Source organism: Wasmannia auropunctata, unplaced genomic scaffold, assembly GCF_000956235.1.
Source record: "Wasmannia auropunctata unplaced genomic scaffold, wasmannia.A_1.0 LD336116.1, whole genome shotgun sequence".
In the NCBI taxonomy this organism is placed as follows: domain Eukaryota; kingdom Metazoa; phylum Arthropoda; class Insecta; order Hymenoptera; family Formicidae; genus Wasmannia; species Wasmannia auropunctata.
This window is the reverse complement of record NW_012026774.1, coordinates 1,531,723-1,539,712: the sequence shown is the minus strand read 5'-3', so window position 1 is coordinate 1,539,712 and position 7,990 is coordinate 1,531,723.

Below are 7,990 nucleotides of genomic sequence, written 5' to 3'. Positions count from 1 at the left end.
ACGTGTGCTCTTCCGATCTTTTTCGCATTACGGGTTTAATATTCTAGCACAATGTAACACAAACCTAGCACAATATAGCACAAACCTAGCACAATTCAGCACAACTGTCGAAATTATTTAATTCTAAAAGTGGGGGGCTAACTTCGTGGAGGCAAGAATTTAACTATTTAATAAGACTTTGTGTTGAGTCTGCAAAATCATATGAAGGTTAAATTAAATTTAAATTGTTAAATGGATTTTAAATACATTTTTAAATGGAATCCTTCATTTTTTATTGCATATTCTTGTAGCTTATTTCTAGAACTTTCCAAAATATTACAATAAAGTATTTCTTTATCAAATCTCTTATAAAACTTGAAAGAACAGTACCGCCAGCATTAACATTATCCTAAATATCCTGAACAATGTTTAAAACATTTCGAATGTTGTTCAGGATCATGATCTTGACAACATATATTAAGATTAATTGTAAGACCACTATAAAATTGTTCCTGTTATTTTCATTTTTAAAAATTATTTTTATTTTTTTGAAAAAAAAAAGAGAATATTATTACACATTCCTATTTTCGTATTCATAAATGTCATATTACGAATTTAAAGTTGTTGCACAATATTAAATTGTTATGGTAATAATTGGTAAATAGATAAGGAATGAGTTACATTCGGATAATTTTCATAATTTATACGCAACTTGTGCGATATCGCAAAAAATGCTTTTTCTAGAAAATGTGCGGCAACGTTTTTAAAACAATCTATCTAAGGTCACATTATATTTCGAAATTTCCTGATAGCGCATAAACGCTATCGTTGATCGTTTGCATATAAGTATACATATAATAACGTCTTCAATGCCACGATAACACTATCCAGCTTACATAATCATGAAAAATAATTATGTGAATTGGCACATGCAGTGTCATGAGGTGTACGTTCCTGTTCTTTTGAAAATTATTTCATGTTAGATTAAGTGTAACAGATCAAAATAGGAAAGTGAAAACTGATAGAATTAATTTGTTTTGAAACTATACCTGCATTAATTTACATATTCACAAATTCATTCACAAATAACACGTTGCTTGCTAATCCTGCTTTTATACTTTTTAATTTAATTTTTCCATTTTTGAAAAGTATGTATATTTTCATTTATACCAGTATTTTTTATTAACAGTAATGTTTTATTACCTTCCTTGCTTTATAATAATTTCTTATTATTTACAAGCAATTTACTATGAAATATGTGTGTATGTGTGTGTTTGTGAAAACATAGCCAAATCCTGTTGCTCAATATATTATTTATTTATTACAACTGTCATATACATGTAATATTTATATGTACATGTAATTTTAGAATTTAATATTCAAAAAGAGATAGTACATTCAAGTTAAATAATAATAATAGAGATTTTAAGTGCTCATAATAAGTGCATTTTTTCATAGAAAAGGTATTTCATAATAGTGCCGTTACGGTGACGATAATAGAAGTTATCCTTTCTGCAAGAAGATTAACTCATCTATATACAAAACTCTAGAAATCATTGGTAAAAATCTTTTTAAAGGTAATGTTTAGTGTTTAAAAATTTACTTATAACTAACACCATATTTCTTTTTTTCTTTAAAGAACATACATTTTTATTAGCCATAATAATTAAAACGGCCTCCAAAAAACAATTGAAGAAGAGGAAGTATAAATTTAAGAATAGGTCCAATTATAGGCATTTCCTTAAGCGCATTTATAATGTTTGACTGCAACATTTAAAAAAATATCATGTACACAAAAATAATAATACTAAATGATTTTTAGTTATTAGGTTATTATTATAGGTTTATTTGAACCGGAAAATTGTAAGATTCACACTTTAAAATATTGTCGAACACCAAGATCCGTTTTGACCGTGTTGGCGTTATTTCAGATTAATTAAATGGTTTTTATTTAATTCTGTCGGTATGTATTCTATGATAAGCATGATAGACAATTTAATTTACTTAATAATTGTCGCAATGTTTAGTTTAAAATATTCATATTTATATAAATAATGAATACAATTTCAGAATTACCAAAATTTGTTTTAAACCTTTAAAATTTAATCATTTCAACTTTCAATACTCGAGAAATACGGATTTTAAGTATAATTAATTCAAAGAATGTAAATTAATTATGGTTAGGTAAATCATAAATTATTCTGAGTATGATTTTATAGTGTTAATTAGTCATATAATTAAACGTTTTTAGTTATACATATTTTTCAACTTTTTTAAGAACAGATACTTTTTGCAATCTTACAATAAATTTAATTTACTTTTTGTGTGTAGTTGCTTTTTACTCTTATATTTAATTCTTACCCATATATCATAATAAGTTGCCGCAGTATCTCCATGAGCTTCATCTTGATTTGTGTCATAAGTCTAATTAAAAAGAAAATAGACGATTGAATTAAAATAAACTTATTAATAGACAAGTTTTATATATAACTAACAGTTACATGAACAAAATAAATCGAAGTTTTTAGATAGATATAGTAAATTCGAATCCAGAAAACATCAAGTAACATGTAACAAACCTGCTTTAATTTTCCACTTAACAATATAACTACAATATAACACATATATTATATGTTACTTGATATTTCCTGAAAATAAATAAATCTGCTCTAGTATTACTGCGGTGTAGATTAAATATCTAGAATTTTCTGTTGTTTTGGTGCCATATTTTTTATTGCAATTAGAAGTTTTTTAATATATCATAAACGTTATTTTAAAAAATATTATTTATCACGCTGAATTAAAATAAATATATATGCTATATCTTAAAAATGTAATATATTCCGTAACAGGTATATTATCCCAAACAGCACATTTCATCTAAAAGGTGTTCTAAAAACGTCCTCAGGGCATAGAAGATATCCTTTACACATTTTTAGGACATTCTTTTAATGTACGTCCTGTATTGGATATTCTACTAAAATATTCATCTTTTTTATATTTCTTTTAAACGCTTAATTTTATTTATGAACGTGTGTCTTTGTACTTTTAATAACATTATTTTCCTCTAACAAGTTAATAGGTCAAATGCATGAGACAAATTTTTGTAATAAAACATTTTTGAAACTATTATGATGTATTAATGTATCGTACACTATTATAATACGTATCAAAATGTATACTTACACGTGCAAAAACAGTTCCAATGATGGCTAGAAGTAGAAATGCGCGCAATGCCTGCATGATTACAGTATGCAATACGAATTATGCTCGGAGTCCGAAAATACTAAACTCCTACGAAGTACGAAGGTATTCCTTCACTTCCTAAGAACAATTGGCGAATGTAAGACTTTGACGTATGGAAAACTTCCTTATAAAGGAAAGCTATATCTTATCATTCTTTGAAAATTGAGTCAAAATTATAGTTTAAACTTCCTATTGCAAAATTTTTAACAATACTTATTTTTGTTATCGCATATGAACATTACGTATGTCATCGCTTATCACATATGTGTCATTGAAAAGTTTTATAATTTGGCTTCTGCAGCTTTTTATTTAAAACGCTTCTTATTAAAAAGTTATAAAAGTCAATTTAAAAAACTTTGTATATATAGTTTCCGGACAGAAATAAAATTTTTATGTTTGAAGTTTTAAGCCGCTGAACTTATTGTTAGTGCGACAATGTGCTAAATCAAAGAGATGATGATTTTGGCATTTTAAGAGATACTTTAGGATACTCCGTAACGATTTTAATTTTAATGCATCCCTACTACTTTAAACTCTTAAATCTGAGAGGTATGTTTGTCATAATGAAAATTGCAATGTTTGATATAATGCACGGCCTTAGGAAAATTTTTCTCGGTAATGCGGTTTGCAGCGCCATAAAGTTTGAACCTTCCTCTTTAATTTGAAAAAAAAATGTATCTTAAAGTATCTCTTAAAATGCCAAATTATATACTCTTTGATTTAGCACAGTGCACTAAGTTCAGCGGGTTAAAATTTAAAACATAAAAATTTTATTTCTGTCCGGAAATTTTTCGGGGGTAGCGTATGTGTACACACACACACACATATATATATTCAATATTGTTAATGATTAGCTTGGAAATTATTTAATAATTTTTATATCCCATGAATATATTGAACATATGTCTGACGAAACGGATGAATTAACTAACCTACTTGTTTAGCGTTGCGTTTTTTATATTTGTGCGCACGTCGGTAGAATTATGCACAAATTTCTGGTGTTAATAATCAATTCGACATATCGTAAGTCTTATTTTATACATATTATAACACATTCATATTTATGAATGTATACGTGACGATATTAATTTTATTTGTACGTCTACGCACGATCCTTCTTATGTTTGATGCATAATATTAAACTGTTGTGGTAATAATTGGTACGAACATAGATAAAATATGAGTCACGTTTGGACAATTTTTGTAATTTCGATGTAGCACGTGCTGTATTGCAACATTTTTCCTAGAAATTCCACGGCAATAATTTTTTAAAACACAACTAGGGTCACATTTTATTTCAAAACTTCCTGGTAGCGCAAACGTTATCGCTGACCGTTTACATATAAATATACATAATAACGTCCCCAATGCCACGATAACTTTACTATCTAGCTTGCACAACCATGCAAGATAGTGTGTAAATTATTTGCACGTGCAGTGTCACCGAGTACATTCCTGTCATCTTAAAAATTATTTCATGACAGGCGAATGTAATATGCCAAAATGAGAAAGAGTGATAGAATTTATTTGTTTCGAAACTATTGCCAACGGTTTGCATGTTCACATATTTTTCTTAATTAAAGATATATTATAGTATAAAAATAATTTATTCTAGTTTATTATATTACGTGTGCGCGTATGCACGGTATAAAAAATATTTAAACATTTACGTTGCATATTCAGATATATCCACGCTATATTATATTCAACATTTTATTTTTGTTGTTTTATAATTCTGTCATTATTGTCTCGAATATTTTTTTTTAAATTATTAATGTTCTGAATAATTACGCAATTAAAGTCAATTTATTAAGTATGAAAATTGATTTTTCGCATTCCACAGTTGTATTTTTGTGTACATGCATGTATATATACGACATTTACATTGCGTTACTTTTCATATAATCTTTCTTATATTCGCTACATAATATTAAACTGTTGTTAAATTCGATACGTAGACGAGAAATGGTTACGTTCGTCAAATTTCAGTAACTTAGTAGAAACTGTTGCAACATTCGCTCACCGTCAATTTTTAAAATAATTTTTGCAAATTATTTTTGAAACAATATGACTAAGGTCACAGTTTATTTCGCAACTTCCTGATAATGCAAACGGTATCGCTGGCTATTTGCATACCTAAATAATAATGTCTTAAATGCAATGATAACACTGTTCTTTTCGGCAAAAAGAAATTCACCCATGTAAAATAATGTGCGAATTGGTTAGTGCAATTCCATTGTAAATTGTATTTCTGTTTTTTTATAAATTACTTCAAGACAGGTTAAAATACAAAATATTTTCCAATATTTAAATTTTATTTATATACAAGTATCTAATCAAAAGTAATGCAAGCCATTAAGATATCAAAATAACTCGAAACTAAAGCTAATTAATAATAAAAGTGACAGATAGAATTTGTTACCATTACTATAAAAACTTTATATCGTTTTTGTTACTGTTAGACAGAAGTAAAGAGCAAATATTATTGAAAAGAAATAATGATAATAGTAACGAGGTTACAAATAACGCGTTGCTTACTAATCCTGCTTATACTTTTTAATATAATTATTCCATTCTTGGAAAGTATTTATATTTTCATTTTCATTAGTATTTTTTTATTATCAGTGTTGTTTTCTTTCCTTACTTTATAATAATTTCTTATTATTTAAAAGCAATTTATAAAATATATATATATATATGTGTGTGTGTGTGTGTGTGTGTGTGTGTGTGTGTGTGTGTTTGTAAAAACATAGCCAAATCTTGTTGCTCAATATATATTTTTTTTATTATAACTGCCACATACAAGCAATATTTATATGTGATTTTAGAATTTAATGTTCGAAAAGAGACAGTACATTCAAGTTAAATAATAATAATAAAAATATTAAGCTTATAATAGATGCATTTTTTCATAGGAAAGGTTTCATAATAGTATTAATAGTGCCGTTACGGTGACGATACATAGAAGTTATCCTTTCTGCAAAAAGATAAATTTATATACAAAATCTATATATCTATATAAATATATTTATACAAAACTTTAGAAATTATTAAAATATTGGTAAAGATCGTTTTAAAGGTAATATTAATGTTTAAAAATTTATTTATATATATGTATAACTTACACAATTTCCTATTTCTTTTAAAGAACATACATTTTTATTTGCAGTCTATAAGGTAGCAAAGCAATGTTGTTAAATGTTTAGGGTTCACACCTATAATGTAAAGTAAAGGTAAAAGTAAAGGTGAGAGAAATTTTAAAACTAATAGAAGTATAGGTGTTAGCAAGCCAAGTAGACTTATCTGCAACATTCAAAAAAATATCGTATACATAAACATAATAATATTAAATAGTTTCCATTTAATAATTCTGCAGGTATATGTATTTTATCATAAGCATGATAGACAATTTCATTTATTTAATAACTGTCGCAATGTTTAGTTCAAAACATTAATATTTATATAAATAATAAAAACAATTTTAAAATTACTGAAATTTGTTTTAAACTTTTAAGATTTATTGATTTCAATTATCAAATTCATGATAAAGAAATACAGGTTTTAAGTATAATTAATTCAAAGAAAGTAGATAAATTTTGGTTAGATAAATCATGAATTAATTATTCTGAATATAATTTTATAGAGTTAACTAGTCATATAATTAAACGTTTTTGGTCATACATATTTTTCAACTTTTTTAAGAATAGATACTTTTTGCAATCTTACAATAAATTTAATTTACTTTTTGTATTTAATTGCTTTTTACTCTTATATTTAACTCTTACCCATATAGGATGGATCATCGCAGTAGCTCCATGAGCTTCATCTTGATTTGTGTCAGAACCCTAATTAAAAAGAAGATAAAAAACTGAATTAAGAGAAATTATTACACAATTTATATATAACTGACAATTACACGCACAAAATTAATCGAAGGTTTTAGATAGTAAATTCAAACCCAGAAAATACCAAGTAACATGTAACGAACCTGCTTTAATTTCCCATTTAACAATATAACTATAATATAACACATGCATTATATGTTACTTGATATTTTCTGAAAATAAATAAGTCTGCTCTAGTATTATTGCAACGTAGATTAAATTTATTTATTATCCCAAACAATACATTTCATCTGAAGGATGTCCTGAAAACGTTTTCAGGGTATAGGAGACGCCCATTACACATTTTTAGGACATCCTTTTAATGTATGTCCTGTATTGGATATTCTACTAAAATATTCATCTTTTTTATATTTCTTTTAAACGCTTAATTTTATTTATGAACGTCTTTGTATTTTTAATAACATTATTTTCCTCTGACAAGTTGATAGGTTCAATGCATGAGACCAATTTTTGTAATAAAACATTTTTAAAGCTATTATGATGTATTAATGTATCATACACTATTAGAATACGTATCAAAATATATTCTTACACGTCCAAAAACAGTTCCAAGGATGGCCAGAAGTAGAAATGCGCGCAATGCCTGCATGATTACAGTATGCAATACGAATTATGCTCAGAATCTGAAAATACTAAGCTTCTTCGAAGTACGAAGGTTTTCCTTCACTTTCTAGGAATAATTTTTCTAAGAACAATTGGCAGGTGCACTACTTTGACGTGTGAAAAATTTCCTTATAAAGGAAAATTTTATCTTATCAGTCTTTGAAAATCGTGTCAAAATTATAGTTTAAAATTGCTATTGCACAATTTTAACAACACAATTTTATTTTTGTTATCGCATATGAACATTGCGTATATCG